Source organism: Prinia subflava, chromosome 4, assembly GCF_021018805.1.
Source record: "Prinia subflava isolate CZ2003 ecotype Zambia chromosome 4, Cam_Psub_1.2, whole genome shotgun sequence".
In the NCBI taxonomy this organism is placed as follows: Eukaryota; Metazoa; Chordata; class Aves; order Passeriformes; family Cisticolidae; genus Prinia; species Prinia subflava.
The window spans coordinates 2,051,464-2,071,100 of NC_086250.1; the positions used below are offsets into that span (position 1 = coordinate 2,051,464).

General features: G+C 46.3%; 1 protein-coding gene across 12 annotated transcripts in view; it reads right to left on the minus strand.

The window, feature by feature from the left end:
* MICAL3 (microtubule associated monooxygenase, calponin and LIM domain containing 3) overlaps positions 1–19,637 on the minus strand; it is a 167,904-nt gene that overhangs the window by 135,286 nt on the left and 12,981 nt on the right. For 11 of the 12 annotated variants that reach the window (XM_063395127.1, XM_063395126.1, XM_063395122.1 and 8 more), the window contains exon 1: positions 11,272–11,420. The exons of the other annotated variant lie outside the window; for it this stretch is intronic. The gene's annotated coding sequence lies outside the window, so the exon portion shown is untranslated. Of the gene's footprint in view, positions 1–11,271; positions 11,421–19,637 lie in introns of those variants that run through there. 12 annotated transcript variants of the gene reach the window in all.

Genomic DNA, 19,637 nt, shown 5'->3' on the forward strand with positions numbered 1-19,637 from the left:
GCTAGGAGGAAAAGCAGACAGCAGCTAACAGAAAACTGCATTAAGTACTGCTCCTTTTGATTCTCAGCTGGGGCCCTGGACACCCAGAACAGGCAGAATACGAGCCTAGGAACCAAAATGCTACATTGCAAAGGAATAATGGTTCAATAGAAACAGTGATTTTATGGCACCTCATCTAACCCCTGGATGTATTTTCCCTGCTTTGTTAATTTGCATCTCTCCCCTTTCATAAAAGCCTGTAATACTTCTCTTGGAACATTCCTCTCTCTTCTCCACAGGCACTGTGTCCTCCCAAATACATCATCATTAAGAAACAACTTTTCTTTGTCATTCACCACTAAATCCTCCTCCCTGCCTAGCAATGGCAGTTACGGATCCCACAGTAAACCCACCCCGTTTCACATCTTTTATTCCAACGAGGCTATTTTTAAACCCAGATCAGATTTCTGATAAGGCTCTGTGCACTCTCAGGCAGCTGTGCTGTGTGACAAGAGCAGGGAAAGAGGACACAGAACCAGGGAAAGAGGACACAGAACCCCAGAATTTAAAAACCAAGCAACTGGAGGGCAGGGGCACTGCCCAAGACACTCCTAAAAATCCTGTAATTGTTTTTCCATTTGTATTTAGTTTTAGTCATTGCTGCTGTTGTTTCAAATCTGAAGAACCTGAGGGCCTTAAAGCCTGTCTACTTACTGAAAAGGAATGCACTTCACTGCACAATGTAGTCATAGGAAGGCTGTATCTAAAGCCTGTTTGGAAAACAATGAACAATTGTCTTGATTTAGTGTCTTCAGATCTGTAACTCCATTACTATCAATACTTAAACCAAGGGTAAAAAACAACTTCTCATAGCAAGCACTACATGCTCACTTTATCCCCCTGGTTCTACAGCAACAAAGCTTAGTTGAAAAAAGTCCTGGTTCTAATAATGCTGCCATATCAGAAAAAGCAGGAAAATCATTTTATAAAGGAGAAGCAGAAATCAAACGAGGAAGGAATTTTGTTTGTTTGTTTCTAGAGCTGCCTTTTTATTTAAGAAAAGACAATGGGAAGCATAAAAACCTCAGAAGAATGAAGCAGACAACAGTGCCCTAAGGGAAAGAGAAAGAACACAGATGCTGTGTTCCAACAGCAGGCAAGAGTTATGGGGCTGTAGATCGCTGAGTGCTGCAGAACCAAAGCCCCCAAATGCAGAAGGATAAATTCATGATTATACCTGGGGTGTCTTCTTAACAGCTGCCGTGCTACAGTACACCTGCTAAGCACCTATTTCATTCTGTCTGAGGTTTCCTAAGTTAATTCAACACCCACTAAAGAGTCAGCACATCTTGCAGGAGCCTGGGGACGGCAGCATTTACAAGATCACCTACAAAGGTGACAAGCAGTAGCTATCACACTTCCATTGAAAAATCAAAATAGATCTCTGAACAAATGCAGGGCATTTAAACTGCTCATCCCCTAACAAAAGGGCCTCTCAGAAAATATTCTCCTAAATACCACTCACACACGGTACTGCTTGTTCCACTAGAGCACACATTCAAGGTCACTCAACCCCCCAACCCCTACTTTTTCATCTAGCTATTTTCTGTGGATCCTCAGATAGAAGACCCTTAAAAGCTTTTTCTCTCTTCATAGCATCCTGTCCAAGCCCTAGGAAAGCTGCTACATTTAGCAGACCCCAGCATTAACCAATGCTTTGTCCTACATTTACCCAAATTCTCTCTAACAGCAGGGCAATTTAATGGATTTCCCCAGCAGCCTTGAAAAGCGCATGCCATGTACCAGATGCTCACTCACCCAGAAGCTCGCAGCCTGCCACCAAGGGGAAAAAAAGGTGGGCAACAGCTCTGAACCCTCCTGTGTCTGGCTGGAGAGCGTTCCTTCTCCCTCCTGCGTGCTGCATTCCTGCATTCCGTAGAGCCACTGCAGTGCTCAGAGCAGGCAGACTTGCAGAGCAGGGGAAAGCAGCCGCGCTCTCCTGCGCTGAGCAGAGGAGCCCATCCCTGAGCCACGGGGGCTTGTGCTCAGTGAACCTGTCTTCTACGAGCCCCTTGCCACAGCCTGGGCCACACTGCCAAGTGGCCATTGGAAGGGCAAGAAAGGGTAAGAAAGCCAGAAAATTTGCCTGCATGTGTGTAGGAAGGGAAAAGAATAAGTGGAGCAAATAATGAGTGAAAGAATGGAGTCAGTATGCAAAGAAAATTATTTACTGAGCAGGCTGCTGACTTCAGTCCATTCCTCTCCAAGTTTTAACTGCTTTGAGTCAGGGCTGTGCCTGGGAGAGGAGATCACAGCTCATCTCCCCACTGCAGGATATGACCAGCAGATCCTGCAGTGAGGCTCCAGAAATGCGCTGCTGCTCTGTTTCACAGCTCCAGGAAGCTCTCACAAACCAGAACACACACACCAAAAGCCTGGTTGGTCCATCATGTTTTCCTCTTAACCTGGCAAGAAAAGCCCCTCTAAAGCCAAAGCTGAAGAGGGTGGCCAGAGTTCCTATCACCACCATTTCTAAGACCTTCACAAAAAGGATGATTTTTCTGTAGTACCTGAATATTAACAGGTTTTATGAAGTTGATGCCTGCCAAACATTCTTTTCCACAACAAGGAGCGCTGGATGCAAATTAATCTCACACCTGTGACCTTGTTCTTGTCACCTAAAGATTTTGCTGTCATAAACTCCATACACACTGCACACATTTAACTGCAGCATAAACTCAAATATGTCACAGCAGTTTGTATTTCACACAGCAGCAGCTATCCTATCAAATGGGAATATTAATATCTTTTGCATTTCTTCTTGGAGATACAATAAAGTTTTTTATACCTGAAAAAAAAATGTTTTAAGTCATTACTGCATCTGAGAATGGGCTTACAGAATCTACTTGGCTCTCAGATTCTTTGATACTTATTGCAGATATTCTCTCCATATTGGAGCCTACATGGTGAAGCAAGCAGCAAACCCCACTGATACCATGCAATATCCAATGTAACAACCCAGCACTTAATTCACAGCACTGCAAGCACCTTCTACCCATACCACTGCAAAGAAACCTTTCTAAATACATAAAGCCCCTGACGTGGTAGACAGGTTGAAAGCTGCTCCCGTTCTTGTGTCATCTGTCAAAGGACTCCATTCAATCGAGTCAGGAATTAACAGTGAACATTTGCAAGTGCCATTGTAGCTTATGAAGCACAATTCTAGTAAATAAGCCAACCTAGCTTAAGCTAAGGCAGCTGTTAGAAGAACCAAGCTCAGCTACCCACTCTTGTGAATCATTTCCTGAATTGCCGCAATTAGCACAGCATTGTAAGGCAACTCATGCTCAAATCCAACAGAAGTCAACACTCAGTTTAATTTACTACGTTAGTCTCAGAGCACTTGACTCCCAGTCCATGAGCAGTTTCCCTGTCAAGATGCTGTGAGACCAGCAGGAAAAGGACGAGGGCAGTAGGCACTGTCCTGCTGGGTCAGGTCTGACCTGGCGTCTGGAATCCGCTTGGCCATGCCCTCTCCTCTCTTCTCACGTTTCTGAAATCCTTTGCTTTCTCCAAAGTCTAGGACCAGAGCACTCTGCTCAACAGCTGAGTGCACAGGCAGACCCCGACTGTGAGGAAGCATCGTGCCCAGAAATCACCATCACTGCTTGCACAAATGCTAAGAAGAATTCATCACCGTTTTCCACCACCATCGAAAACGTCTTGCCTGCCTGGGATGTTTTCCTGAATGCTGGTTGATCCCCAGAGCTTTATGAAACCTGTTAGCTCCTCTCACCCTTGGAGAGCCAGACTTTTGATATTATAAACCTTGAGCTCATTGAGAGTTTGATGAAGCATAAAATAAGCATAGTTTATCAGTCAAATGAACAACAAAGGGCCTTTTGTGATAGCTGGAGAGTACAGGAAAGGAGCAGAGAAGGAATGAGGACTAAGAAAAAGACAATCCCCTTTACATGGAGGTGACATCCTGCAACTTTTGATTAATCATTTGATTTATCAGTGACATGATATGATTTCAGATTAATACAACTTTAATTCTTGTGCTGACACAACCCATCTGAAGACTTTAGATCTAGACAGAAAATTATATAAGGTAGAATGGCTACAATGCTGGAGGAGTACAACGTGATAAGGAAATCTGACCTCCGGAAAAACATTTTCTTTGAAATTTTTTGGCAGAGGATAAACAGTAAAGTCCCCAGGTTTTTGGCAGAAGGAAGGAAGACTTACAAAATGCTTTTCTTTTAAAAAGTAAATTTATTTTTCTTGTGTAATAGTATCTTACTGCTCCATGAGAGCTACAGTTTCAAGATGACTACCTCAAGATGAAGCTCACCTTAAGATGCCAAAATTCACCATAGGTGAAAACAAGTCATTTTTTTAGGGCAGAGAATGAAGGACAGTGCACAGCAGTCCCTGAAGTAAAACATTTGGGTTTGGCAATATTTTAGTTAGGGAGCATACACAATTTAAACTAGAGGAGTTCTGAGGAAGGAAAATATGAAGTAAAACAAGTGGTCTTTAACAGTTCCAACCAGCCCCAGCGAACAGAAGATACAAATGTCTGTTTTTCAATCTAGACTTCCAGAGGATCACTAAACATTTTAATTCCTTCTATGCTAACACAGCAGCATTTCAGAAGACTGTTGATTCAGTAACTATTTAAAAATCAACTCTCCACAGAGCACATGGCACTAAAAACAAGCCTCTCCAGCCTGATGAGACATCTAGACAATGGTCCAGAAAAGGGCACATTAGCAGAAGAATTCTCCTAAGGAGGAAGCAAACATCTCAAGTGACACTCTGCAAGCAATTTAGCGGGTTTAGATCACAGCTGATACCAGACCATTTCTAAATGAGCATTAACCAATTCCTCTCCAAGAAAAGAGCACAGCAAACTGCACAGCTAAGCCAGCCCACAAGGACTGTGTCCTGGACACGTTCCTTGGTCCTACTGGCTCATGGCTATTGCTACCAAAGGGCTGTGTAAGCAGCCCCACTATCCCTGCAGAGTCCAGAGCATGTTGAGATTCTGTTTATAAGCAGCAAGACAAATGACACGGGATCTGGAAGAAACCTCAAGTACCTGGAGAGAGGCACCAGCTTTCCCAGGCTCCCCAGGGAAACGAGACACAAAGGCTAACTCCAAAGCAGTCCTCCTTTACAATCAGCACAGCGAGAGGCACAGCTCTAGAGAGTTCTGAATGGGAACCTTGCCTAATTAATGAATTAGTGATTTAGTGTAGCAAAGTGAATCAGAAAAGCATGGTGCATTCTCCAAAGCCGTTTACCCTTCCTGACACAGAAAAGGCGTATTAAACTTCCTCAAATGGAGCAGAAGCAGAACTGTTTATACCAGATGGAGTACCATATACCATGTACACTGACTGCTATTACAGAAATTACTTTCTGCCACAAAACAAAGCAACCCAATTAAAAAAACAAACTAGTAAAACATCGTTAGATTTGACTGTTTAAAGCAAGTCTCCCAGGCAAACACCTGTCCCCATTCCTCATTTCTGTGCACATCACCACAGAACAGAAGAGAGAAGAAAGCCTACTGTCCTCCCCTTCATTCTTCCAGTCACACAACCATGATACTGGAATTGCTGGAGGACACTCCTCAACAGGAGATCTAGAATAACCTATCCCATGGGTATCACTGATGGATATCAACTGGCTTTGTGCTCTTTAACTGGGTTAGAATCAAATTTGCCTTCTGCTTGCCTTTAGACTCAATTCTTTAATGCACCCTGAAAACTATGGAAATGTTAAATGGTGCAAATCACTACAAGCTGCAGCATCTCAATACAGAGCAGAGTTTATATTGTCCTTTACACTCAACAAGACTTTTTAACAGTTGTGTAAGTCTACACAACATACTTGGAAACATCAACAGGAAGGCAAAAAGGGGCTCCCAACCATTCTGTTTAACCAGGGCAGTTCCATCAGGGTAATAAAAAGATAGCAATATTAGCTAGGACTCACAGAGCAATAAGCACTTTTATTTGTGTGGCAGAGATGATCCCACAAAAATGCTGCTGTTCTGCCTGCACTTCCAGTGAGAGCGCTCCCCACAGACTCAGAGTGAAGAGATCTCAGTGATCTAAAGGGAGGTGACTGTAAAAGTTATGCTACCCATTGTCACTTTAGTTCAAAAGTTGCTTAGAAGACTAGAAGATTATACCCTGAGACTTCATCAGATGCACCACCCAAAGTTCACTCTGAAGCATCTTACAGCCATGAAAATAAAAGAGTTTTTATAAACTAAAGCTTGAAAGAGATTTATTAAACGCCTTCAATGCACTGCAATCTCCTCTTCCCTCAACCACATCAGCCCCCAGCAAGCCCTGCCTCACTTCAAAGCACTGCATTTTCAGAGGAATTATTTCCAAACAGCAGGGCAGAGAGCAGTAACACAGAACAATTTTCCTGCTGGCCAAAGAGGAAGTTGATTCTGTAAATAGGCTATTTCCCAGATTTTAATTAAGCTGCACAACCGGAATCCTAATGCAGGAAAACACAGCAAAAGGTCCATAAGGTAAAACAAATATTCCTGAACTGAGGCTGGAGCACAGAAAATTGCAAGATTTTACCTTTGTTTTGTATCCTACAATAACATTTGAAATCACCAATCTAAACCAGAACTCCAAAATGTAATATGCTGCCTAGGAGCAGAGCAAGAAAACACCTCTCATGGGGAGACTCCACCTCAAGGGATGAGATGGCTGCTGGACAAGTGGATCCAAGAAAAGGAGAACAGAGCAAAAAGGCAAAACCTCTCAAGGCAGATAAGCAGAGGCCTATTGATTCCATTGCCAAGCTGTTCTGGTTCAGCCAGCTCATGGCAGGCGAGAGCATCACGAACTCTGAAGGCAGAAGATGAGGCACCAGCAGAGGTATCTGTGGGACTCTTGTCACCATGGCTGAAAAGCATCTGCCACTCCTCCTTCAGCACCAACAACGCAAAGAAAGCCACAATAAGGCTTTGCTCAATGCCTCAAAGCAAGCAGCATCACCAAGTGGGACTACATGTCAAGTGCTCCACAGACAGCATTTCACTCCAGATGCCAGCAGAAAAGGGCCAAGAAAATTAGCTTACGTCTGTAGCTGTATAACCCCACAAATGAATGACTTGCAGTAAAAATGGTCATTATTTTGAACAGTCAAATGTCAAGAAGAAACCCAGACAAAGCAAGGGCACCCTAGACTAGTTTTAACCATGTGGCTAGACACAAAAGATCATATCTCAAAGACTGTGAAGAAAGAATGAAAAAGGTTAACATATAACAAGGATAAAGATCTGGAAAGAAAGAGATGACAGGCTGAGAGAGACAGGAATGTAGTAAAAAGATTTTTCTCACAATTTCCATAGCTTTCTTCAGTGTCCCTTCTCAAAAATGAAAGGGAGTTTGTCATGTCTTGCAAAACAACAGGTTCAGAACAGTTGGTCTCTATCAGAGCAATCAAGCTTTTGTCTTCAGCAAAAAAACTATGCTGCTACTGCCCACCTTCAGTAGAAAAGTTATGAACTCCCTCAGGAAGTGTGGGATGAAACACATTCCTCTTTCCTGATGCTTAAATAATTCTATTGTTAATTTACTGCTGTCTAGGAAAAGCAAGAAGTTGCATTTCCTTTCCTAGTTTTACTGAATACTTTTGAATGGAGTAAATTTCAGTATCTAAAAAAAAGAAAGAAAAACATCCTTCAGTTTCCGCTTGCTACCAAGGCAAATGATTGTTGCTTGATTAAACTTTCAAAGGAGAGGAAAAAAAAAAGAGAGGCATCAGAAGAGAGGCTGCCCACAGAGGTGAGCAACCTCCCCTACCCCGATTGTTTTCCATATCTGGGCACTCCATTTCCATCACAACTCACTCCACACACACGAGTATCACAGAGCCTCTTCAAGATACAACACAGGCAGAATGAGAAGAGCCATGTCCACTGTTTACTGTTAACACAAAGAGCCTTATCGACTCATTCATCCATATTCCAACTACCTCAACATTAGAAGGAATCCACAGGGACGGACAACAAATAATTCACTGGAACTGAACTCATCGTGTGCACGGAACACTCAGGTGGAATCCCAATGTTTCCACACCATTCACAAGCACTGTCTATTGCAGACCTCATTCCTTGGTGTGTGTGTGTTCCTGGGTTCTCCGGGATGCATTTTCCCTTTCTCCCTCTCCCCTGTGCAATTACAGCGTGAGATGACATTCGGCTGGGGGAGGAGAAAAAGGAAGGAAAAGGGTGGCGAGTTGATGTTCCTATGCCAGCTTACCTCTTGCTCTGTCTCCACGGTTTTGGGCTCCCCTCCTAGTGAACAAACAGTGCCTCCCTCTTGTATCTTATCACATCATTTCCACAGAGCAGCACGAACCCCAGCTCGGGATTGCTGCTGTTTTATGTCCACCTCTCTAATTCTGAGCAGCACCCAGTGCTGCTGGGAGACCCAAGGAAACACCCCAGAGCAAACACAGGGCCCCAGGGGAACTCACAAGGAATCCCCCTTCCCTGACCAGCGGGAACTGTTCCCTCCTCCCTTTTTGGATGAAAAATGAGATTATCCTTAGGATCTGCTGCAGTAAAAGCACTCCCAGGAAACCTCTCAGGGACCACATCCACAGCAGGAGTATCTCAGCAACACCGTACCTGGGGAAAGCTGCACTTTGCACCCCAGCATTAACAACACACTCGTGTAAGAGCAGCCCCCAGGGCAGGTGTGTGCCCTGCCCCTGTGTGATGGCCCTGCATGCAGCAGGTGAGCCACAGATACACTGTGGGGTTTCTTCTAACTCCAGGTTGTTCAGACATAGATCAACGGGCAGAGAAAAGATTCCTAAAACATCTGTTTTATTGGTGAGGCTGTGACAGCAGGCACAGGCTCTGCTGCTGCTCTCGTGGGCAGTTTGCAGTGACACAGGCACAGCGGAAGGTTCCTGCCTCTGCCAAGGACAGACAGACAGCAGCACGGACACTTCTCCCTGCACCTGGAGCTACCCCGAGTACTGCTCCAAGATTACACTGGCAGGACAGCCCCTGTGTTTGCAAAGGAGAAAAAAAACCCTAATCCATTCATGGATTACCTGAGTGACTGAGAAGTCATTATGAAATCCTGCGAGAAAAGAGGAACACGTCCAGGTAAGGACCAGTTCTGCCTGAGCTTTCTCCAAGAAGCGTCATCAGCCCTGCATTACCTGTGTACAACAGGAATTCAAGTTCACCCGTGGCAAAGTAACAGCGCCAGAACCTTTATCAAGAGACCTGCACCTGCAGAGTAACTGAGATTTCTCATGTGAGGCATGTTTGCAGGATATTTGAAACCCAGAGAGGCAAGAAAGCTTGGAATAAAATGTCATCCTGACCTCAACCAGCTGTGTTTAGGCTTACACCAGGAATATACAGTTACTTACTATTTACAGATCCTTTCTTAATACACAGGATAGTCAGAAACAGGATTTTAAGTTTTTTTAATTTATTTTGTTTTTCAAATTTGTTGAATATTGGAACTGAGATACATGTAATTCAGCAGCAGCATAACTATTTGTTATTTCTTCTGCACAAATACTCAGAAATAACTGGTAAAAGAAAAATATTTATGGTTGTCCTGCAACACTGAAGAGGAGTTCTCCATCCATTAATTTAATAATTACAGGATTACCAACAACACCATTTAGCTGTAAGGTGTGCCTTCCACCTGTGATTTAAGACATGAATGAATACAGGTCCAGCATACCTAGCTAAGCCATCTACTTAGACACAAGTATTTTAGCAAGCTGCAAGCTACATACAAACATATCTGTTTTCTTAACTGCAGTGTGACTTTTGCAGCTGCAGATGAATGTGCAGTGGACTTTTGGCTGCTTTAAAGGGGCACTGCCAACTTCAATCTAACTCTGAATCTGGTTTTGTACCGGTGAGCTTTCACAGACTCTTAGGCCAGCATAAATATTCCCATGATTGAAGAGCTTAATTCCCATGCAGTGAGTTATTTTTACTGAACATATCCCCACAGTACAAGCAACCCAAACACAAGTACTGAAAATGTGACAGTGAGAAATAAATAGAATATGTACATTGCAAGAAATACAGAAAGAGATATTAGCGTAACTATTAGTAAAAGCAGTATATTTCAAGCAAGCCCATAGTTATACAAAGAAAAGCTTGTTTATTGCATGTTTCAAAGCTCAGTTACCTTGTATCTTTCAAGGTTTCTAGCTAAAAGGAGCCCCAAGGAGAATCAGTTTCTGTATATCCAGCTTATCCACATTTATTTGCTCAGCTTCCCCGAAGTCCACTGCACCGGCACAGACCAAGTTCATTTAAAGTGCAGAATAACCAAGAACGCCAATTCTAACACTCAAAGGTTTCCCATAGACTCTTCATTTTGTTCAACTTTCAAAGCAGCACAACAGGACCAACAAAGGAAGCAGCATTTTTTCATCGTGTCAGACTTAACAGTAACTTTCGTGGAGATGGAGGGAACCTTCCCAGGTACTCCACAGCAGTAACCTTAAATGGATCACTCCATCAGGTAAGAGAGGACTTCTTCAGAATATGGAATTAAGTCGTTGCAGTGAATGGATAAGCAGTTTTTTATTACACAAGAAAACCTATGTTCAGAAGCATCCACCCTTGATAAGTACTAAACACCCTTAAACATACCTTAGGACAACAGCCCGCCGAGATTAGGAATGAACCATAACACAACAAATAAAGGAACAGAGGCACAACTATTACAGTCCCCCGCACTGAGTTTATCTAGAGTGACAATAAAAAGGCCAAAGGCGAGACAAGCAGCAGCCTGCGCCAGCTGCGGGCGGTTTATGCCGAGCCTCACGTAGGGCGCCGCAAGCTCCGTGTGACGGCAGCACCGGCAGCGCTCCGCGACCCTGCGGCGGCCGCGGCCGGTGCGCGGCACCCGCGCGGCGCTCCGGGCGCTGAGGCCGAGCCGCAGCAGCAGCGGCGCCCGCCGGCAGCGCGGGCAGCCCCGCAGCGCGCCCTCTGCCCGCCCGGCACCGGCGGGAGCCGCGCCGTGCCCTCGGCTCAGCCACCCGCTCCTGCCCGGCGCCGAGCCGCGTAATCGGGTCACGGAGCCGGTGCCCTCCGCCCCGTGCCCACCGCCCCGTGCCAGCCGCGGCCACCGCCACGCCGCGCGCCGGGACCGCTCCGCGCGCGCATGAGGGGGACCCTCCGCCACCTCAGCCGCCGCCCCCGCCCCACCTGCCGCCCCGCAGCCCTCCCGCCCCGCCACGGGCACTTGCCTTCGCTTCATGCCGCTGCTCGTGGGCGGCGGAGCGGGGCTGGAGCGGGGCTGAGACTGGGGTTGGAGCGGAGCGGGACCGGCCCGTCCCTGCCCGCCGCGGGAGGGGCGGGTGAGGCGGCAGCGGCGACGCGCGCGCACCTTGGCAGCTCGCGCTGCCGCAGCCCCGCCCACCGCCCACCGCGAGGGCAAAGCCCCCTCCCCTCCCGGCCCGTCGGGCGGCGCACCGGGGAAAGGGGAGGAACGGCGGCGGGAAGCGGCGGCTCTGCAGCCGCTGGGCACGCGGTGGAGAAGAGAGACAAGCGGAGGAGAGCGAGAGCAACGAAAAGCAACAGGTGTGGCGGAGAACGGGCGCCAGCCCCCACGCGGTTCTCCTCACCAGCCCCTAAACGCTGCCGCTCCTCCCCCGCCCCCGGTGGCAGTGGTACGCTCCCACCGGTCGAATTGCAACAGTCCGGGCGCGGATTGGCGGAGATCAAAAAAAGGGGCGGGGCGAGACCGCGACCGTTTAAAGCGCCGCGGGCGGGGGGCGTGTCCCGGGGGCGCGCCCTGTGCCCCGGGACACGGGAGCCGCTGAGGGCGCCGAGCCAGGGCACCGAGGGAACCGGCGGAGGAAGGCGGTGAATAAATCCCATCTCACAGCGGCCGCCGAGACGCTTGCAAAGTCGCGATGAGAAAAGCTCGGAGATGTTTTCAGATCGGGGGTGGCTGGGGAGAAGCCCGCGGCCGTGGTCACAGCAGCTGGTCCCGCTCGGATCCCGGTGCGCTCGGAGCGGGCTCCTTGCCCCTGCGCTCGGGAGGATGAGCAGCGTTGCGGCAGGGGGATGCTGCTGCCATCATCCTTGTCTCCTGCGAATCGGCTCAGCTGGGCAGCCCCAAATATTGACTAATCCTTCGGGTTACACCGGGGGTTGGTACTGGCTGGACAGGGAAATGAGCCAGCCCTGGTCTTCGAGAAAGCACCGAGAGGAACCCAGAAATGTCCTACAAAAGCCACAGCCTTCCAACCCTACCTTACGAGGGTTTTGATCTCCATAGCATATTAGACATTTTGGCATAAAAGGTTGTCAAGTATTGTAATGACACATGATAGAACACCGAGAAGGTATCATTCATAAGAGATGCATAAAATGAGTTAATGATATGGCTGAGCAAATTCTTACTACAGTAGGGTATGACAAATATCAGCCAGAAGTGCACAATTCCCAATTCACTATCTCTATCCATATCCATGTCTGAGAACAGATGGAGGAAAGCCTTTAGCTGATCTAAACTTGGCTCAACCCACCCTGTTTACTGATGGAGTTTCCATGAGCACAGAAATTAGAGCTACTGGTTGCAATCACTGCAGAGCCTCAGCCTGCTGATTCAGCTTGTGTGTTGGAAAATCTGGCAAGGACACCTGTCCTTACCTGAGCACATGCACAAGGTCATGCCCATACAAGCCCCAAAGGGTGGCAAGAGCTCCAGACAGGGGATATTCCCCCTTGGAAATCCCTGAAGGTCACTGACAGAGCAGCTCTTTGCAGGGGAGGCAGCAGCTTCCATTATCTGTTCAAAACTAATATTTGCAGGTGTCCTCCCCTGCAAAGATGCAGGTTGGGGGTGTGTTAATTATTGAAAAATGAAAGCAGATGGAGGAGGGGGTTTACATACAGTGATACAGGAGATGTTTCAAAATGTTCTCCCGGGGCCCGGCTCGCACAGTGTTTGCAGCGATTACTGGCTGAGCACTCTGAAGAGTCAGGAGGAGAGCTGGCAAGTCGAACAGTAATCTTTGTAAAGTGCTAATAAGGACCCAAACAATTCCCATTAGGGAACTGAAGAACCATCTGCACTCTAGCATGAGGCTGCCTATGGCATCCACAGCGAGACTTGTATGTCTTGGCTCGATATTTTGGAATCCAGCACCACAGTCAGGCTTAGTCATATGACAGGGTTATTTGCATCATTATGCTGCTGGATTCCCAGAGAAGTTTTCACAATGCGCCGTAAGAGGAAGGGTTTAAACAAGTAGAACTGAAGAAAAACAAAGGACTATACTGCCTCTGCACGTCCCTTGTCACTGCATGCACGTGGTGCGCAGAGTGGGAGGAGGGTGGCAGGCAGTACTGTACAGAACTTCAGCCTAATAAAGCACACTCACAAAAACTGCAACATCACTACAGAACGGGCTATTTTGCGATATAAAACCAGGCTGAAACCCTGCCTCACAGCTTGGTTAGAAGCCTGATGTTCCAGGCTGGCGATGTGCAAGGCAAGCCCAGCACCCCCGTGGATTTTACAGAACTTTTGCACTGGGAAATGAGGTTGGCTGGCAGAGTCACCTCGCCCCAGCCAGGCTGTGATTGATTCCCCGTGAATTTGTGCCTGCAGGCGCTGTAAAGCTGCGTGTTGGCACTCCAGGAGTGACCGCCAGTGAGCAGAGCAGCTGTTGAGGAAGCAGCTCCAAACCAGCCCAGGGAAAAACATTGTGGTCCCAGAGCTTTTTAAAGGAGATGTCCTGCTACTGCTCAAAATGTAGTCAGAGGGTGGCACAGTGTCCCATTTTCAAAAGTCTGTATAGAAAAATAAGGCCTTTTTATGTATTCCAAGAGAAATTATTGAAGGCTCATAAGACCCAGGCATTGCTCCCAGTCAGACAAGGAGTATAAAAAGGAAGACAAGTTACAGAAGAAAATTCTAGAAAGTTTTTGGTATCTCTATGAAATCAAAGCTATTTTCACAGTAAAAACAGCCAAGAAATCTTAAATTCTATTTTGACAACCTTCCAAGGTGCAGGACTTGCCAGGTGCATGCTCCTGTGAGAATTTGTTATCTCTTTAAGCCAAGAGCACCAAATTCCACTGGACGTGTACTACCCCAGAGCAGAGTCCCACATCTGGAAATAGGAAGTAAAAACACAGCAAGTGGATTTTCAAACAAGGAGGTGATCACCAAAATACAGCACTGGAAGGGACACTGAGAGGTCATCTAACTCCAGCCCTGTGAAAGCATCTCTGTCCCATCTGTTTTACCTCTTAAAGACCTCCCCAGTGCAGACACCACAATCTATCCAGGAAAGATGTGCTTTTCTCATGATTCACTCTTTTTGCCTTTAGAAAGTTTCCCCTAATGGTCAACTTGCATCTCTTTCACCATAATTTACATGTACTTCTCATCCTACCCAACAGAGATAAAAAAAACCCCCATTTGCTCCTCTTACTCCTGCAACAGCATTTCAGATGCATGAAGATTTCTCGTGTCACTTATCACATTCCCCAAACCTAAAACTCCATTTCTTCTTGCCTGTCCTCCTAGTTTAGATTGAGTGAGGCTCTGTTGATTCACAGTGTTCCCCTGTGGTGGCTCTCACTTTAATCCTTGTCTTTCCTGAATTCCTCTGTGCAGGAACAACATGTAGTGTGTTCCCAGTTGAGTTCCCAGCCTTACCAGTACGATGCAGAATGGAAGGAGCACTTGGTGTGCTCTGCAATCTTCCCTCCTATTTATACATTTTAGTGTGACATTTACAGTGACAGAGGATTTTTTGTTGTTGTTTGTTGCTTCAATTCATAAAAGTCAAGGCCACAACGTGAAACCAAAGTGCCACTGAAGCCCCTGAGATTCTCTCTGTTAACAGGAACTCTTTTCTCCTGTGTTCCTGTTCAAAGTCACTGTATTTGAATTGCCATCTGCTGTAAGCAACTGAATTGGGAGCTTGATGAGTTATAGTCTTGTTTTCTCACGCTCACACTTACTTGGACAGCTAAACCCATTTTTTTAATGTAAAAGTAATCTGTATACAAATGAGCAGCTAAGAGCTTCCAAAAGAAGAACTGTTTTGAGAAGAAACTGAAGGACTAGTCTAGTGTACAGAGGTTTTAAGATTTGCTGCTTTCTGTCCAGTTGTTGTGGAGCACTGACTTCCTAAGCAAGAACACAAGTGTTCAATCTGTGGTTCAAATGCAAGGCAGAAGTCACCAGGCGCCCATCATTCTCCTGATGCAAGTGATTATTCACTGCTTAGGCATTTGAATAGCTGTAATATTTATGAAATGATGTGTTCAACCCCCTGCACCACCTCTGAACACACATGCACACCCTAATCCGGACTGATGTTGTGTGCCGAGCTGGAAGATGAGTTTCAAATGAATTGCTGGTGTTGTTTGGTTGCAAGGAAACAAATACAAGTCTAATTCACTTGAAAAAAGCCTCTCTCTTGGTTCACTAAATAAAAACTTCTGTAGGTAAAAACTTCTGCAGTTAAAAAGGAAAATAAAAAGGCAGCCCATCAGAGCCAGTGAGTTTTGATCATGTAGATAAAAGTCTCTAACTCTTCATGCTGAAAAAATAAGTGTTCTGATAGGAACTAATAAGGAAGGTTTCTCTGAGGCTACATGCAAATCTGCTGAGTGTTCAGTATAGACTTTAGCATTTGGAACTATTTTAAGAATAAGAGAAGCTCTGGGTCTGTGCATACACACTGCAGACAATTTCACTGCTCACAGATTTTGCCAAGCAGTAAAATATAAAGTTGCAGCTTTGGGTTTGCTGCTATGATTCAGGACCGTGGGCATATAAGAAGCTGATGAGAAACACACAACTTTCACTTCACTATACTGTAAAATTTTAAGTAGAATTAACTCAAACCAAAGGCTACACCAGTGCAGAAAGCTCCCTCCCAAAGTGGTACATTCTGCTAAGGGCTGGGAAGAGCAGCCCAGCTGAGTTTCACTTCATGCTTTAGTTCAAGTGTGTAAAGAGGTGTGAGATCATCCAAAGCAGTAAGACAAGTGCTTGTCAAGGAAGAAAATAGAGATATGCAAGAACACCATACCCAGATGAAGTACTACTAGACTGCTGGTCTACAATTAATACATCAACCAAAAAATCATAAGTACAGCATTTCCTTGTGCTCAGACAGTCTCTGAGAAGTGGAATGGATTCAAATGTACCTTGGTGAAATGTAACAGCAGTTCCTGCAATGTCATTACTGACACCCTACATTGGTTCTTCATCCAATTTGGACTATACAAGTTCCCCACAAGAGCTGCCTCTAAAGCTGAGATTGGTTTATGTAGGATGCATCAAGGTCTAAAAGGCATGTTTACTATTTGGAGTTTGGATTAAGGGAGAGCCTGAGCTATGCTTTCTATGCTTGTTTTTAAAACAACAGCTTTTTACTCCTTTAAGGAAGTGTACGGAGCAGCTCCCTTGTGGTGTTGTCTGGAAATAACTGACAGCCCCAAATCTCAAACAGATTTGGAAGTTTCTCTCAAACTCTTAACCTTGGTTAGGTTCTCTTTAGCTGTATTGTCCTGGATGAGAGGCTTATTGCTTTATTAGAACTACTGGAACTGTTCTTTGACAAGCTATAAAAAGACTCTACCTATGCTCAATCCAAATTCATCACTGTTTAGAGAAGTATTAATAAAAAGGGAAAAGTAAATCAATGAAGTCACTTTACTGATCTGGAGAATGTGGAACTACTATTAATAAAACATGTTGATGTTGTTTTATGGATAGGTCAAAGTCCTCGTAAGGGTGTGTTTGTCATTCTAATTTTTGTGCGGTTTCATCAACAAAGTATTTGCTATTGCAGTATTGTAGTTATTCATCTCCTGTTTTCCTCCCCCACAGCCAGAACATCTGCTAAACGTTTCTGAATCTGAGCTTGCTGGGCTAGGGCCCGCTGCTTTTCCATATTTATGAGCTGTGTGGTACACTGGCACTCATTCAGCAGCCTGCTTCCCCGGCTCATGCGCCAGTGACATCAGCCGGGTCTGCGTGCAGGGGATCCACGTGGGCAGGGGTCACACAGGGGGCTGCACAGCCACTGGCCTCCAGGAGCACTCCAACTCCCCTGCTGCAGAGGGGCAGAGCTATCCACTCGGATTTGAGGGGTGCAGGGATGGCAGGGAGGAACTAGAGGTGTCTACGGTGTCCTCTGGAATGGTAACGAAGAGTAATGGGCTAAAATTGAATGAAAAGAGTTGTAGCTGACTCCAGGAATATCCACAAATATCAGCAAAATATCTTTCAGTGTGGTCAAAGAAGCCAACTAAACAAAAGCTGCTATGCTTGTGTTATTTGTAACAGGCAGGACAAAGCAGAACACAGGAGTGGTTCTGGGCATGGAGAAGGGAGCACATAATTAATTCCTGACTTCTGTTTTTGCTCTGTAGTAGCCCAGCCTGTCATGCCAACCCTGGCACAGGCACAGCTTTATGCTGTTTGCACGCTGAGGGGGTGTGCAGTGCCATTATTGTGCCCACACGTGACTCCCATCACCAGCAGGAGCTCACAGGCTGCCCTTGTGTCCCTGGGCTGAGCAGACCCGGCCCTGTTTGCCTTCCCGGCTCTTTGCAAACAGGCCCTTTCCAAAGGCAGGGCTGTGGGACTCTCAAACCTCGTCACAAACAAGGGACCCCCATCTCCTCTCAACTGTGAGAGCTCCCAGGATCATTTATCTGCCCAAATCCATGCCAGTAGCAGAGCACAAGCACAATCACAGCCTAATAGTGCTAATGAGATTACAGCTAGAGATGCCCCGGTGCTGCCATCTGAAAAGGAACGGAACAAGCACCAAATTCATCTGGAGAAAACAATATCTCCTTGGCTTTCATGTGAGCAGGCTGCAGGTTGATCACGATTTCAGATCTATGGTGTACAACCTTTGATTTCTTTTCCCTTATAGTTCCTTGTAAATCTTTTTTTCAATGCATTACTTTCCTTACAAAGCAGTGTATTCTTTACACAGATGTCTAAGTTACATTAATTTTTTTCAGGACATGATTTAAAACCGATGATCCCACTGCTCAGTAACATGACTACATTTATAGATGCCTATTGTTAGCCATGCTAGACTGATCTCACCCGTGGTTTCTGTCTGTATGCTGGACTATGACACCCATGTGCTATGGGGGAACGCGGTGGATCATTGCCAGTATAATAATTCCTTTTATCAGCAGTTTATCTGGAGCATCTGTTTGTCTCATCAGAATGAATCTGCTTGTAACTCTATCCTACACATGGCAAATACTCTTTCTGCACCTGTTCAAGCATTTGATTTACTTACTGCCTAAATTCTTAATCTCAATGAAAACAAGTAAGTCAGCTTGTACAACAAAGGCTGGAATCATGAATTAAATGGAAAAGCTGATAGAGGACCATATCAGCTGGCTAGAGCACAAAACCTGGTCTTAAGGTAGGGATTGTGCAGTGCTCACTGCAAACTGCAGATCTCATCGAGCTCCCTGCAAGAAACCTGCTGCTAATGGCACAGCTGCAGCTCCTGCAGGGATTCATGCCCAGGACAAAAAGCCAGGAGCACTGCATTCACAGATCCTGCACGATGCCTAGAGCTAGCACAAAGGAAAATTCCTCCCCTTGGACACAAGAAACCCCAGATTTCGTGGTCAATGACAAACAATAAATAACATTTGCAGCCCAAGGTAAGTAGAGAGGCTGGCTGGGTGGGTACTCACGGAGCGAGGCTGCGGGAATGACCTTCTTCTCACATGAGTCACCTCCTCCCGACAGGTGCTCCGGGCTCGCAGGGGCAGACACCTAAATCAGAGCCCCTTGCCACTCCCCGTGCCCTGCCTCCGCTTGCCTTCCTCTTTGGAGGGCTCCTAGCCACGATTTTCTCTTTCTCTAGGCTGGCACGGTAAAGCCGAAATGTAAAAGGCACGGGCTCTCAGATGCAGATCTCCTTTGCAAGCCTTTGCCAGAGCATCTCGAGGAGGCTGTGCGATGATGGGTCTGGCTGCCAAGTCGTCACTGTTGCCACAGTAACGCAGCAGTGGTCCCCTGTGGCTTGCTAAGGGAGCAGCAATGGGAGCACGGAGTATGCACTGCCTCCTCCTTCGAGGATTCCTCTGACCTGCGTAACCCACCCATTTCTTTAAAAAGGCTGTTTTATACAGAAGGCATTTCCCTCACACCCCACATACACCTCCCCTCCCACCTTGGTTCCTCCGCTCTCGGAGCTCTACAGCATCTCAAATCTTGTTTCTGTGCCATAGCAAAGCTGGCATAACCCCGAGAGAGCCACTGGCCTCCCCTGGGAAGTGTCACGGCTTGTGAGAAGAGGAGAAAAGAAACCTTGTTCTGGCGAATATCTGAACACGAGCACACGCCTGCCAGTGTTTGAAGAAGTGCTGGGGCAGTGCGATAGAATCTTGTCTCTGTGAGCAGGTGAATGAGCAGTTGAGACAGCAAGAGGGGATTTCTCTGCCAAGTGTTTCTCTGCCAACACGGCCGAGCACAAGTGTGTCTGTGAGGCCCTACTGCAGCCACGGGGAAGCTCAGGGCCGGCACAATTCCTTTGTTCCTGTCCCCTCAACTGAAAAGTCTTGGTGCTGTAATTTCTGACCCTTAATA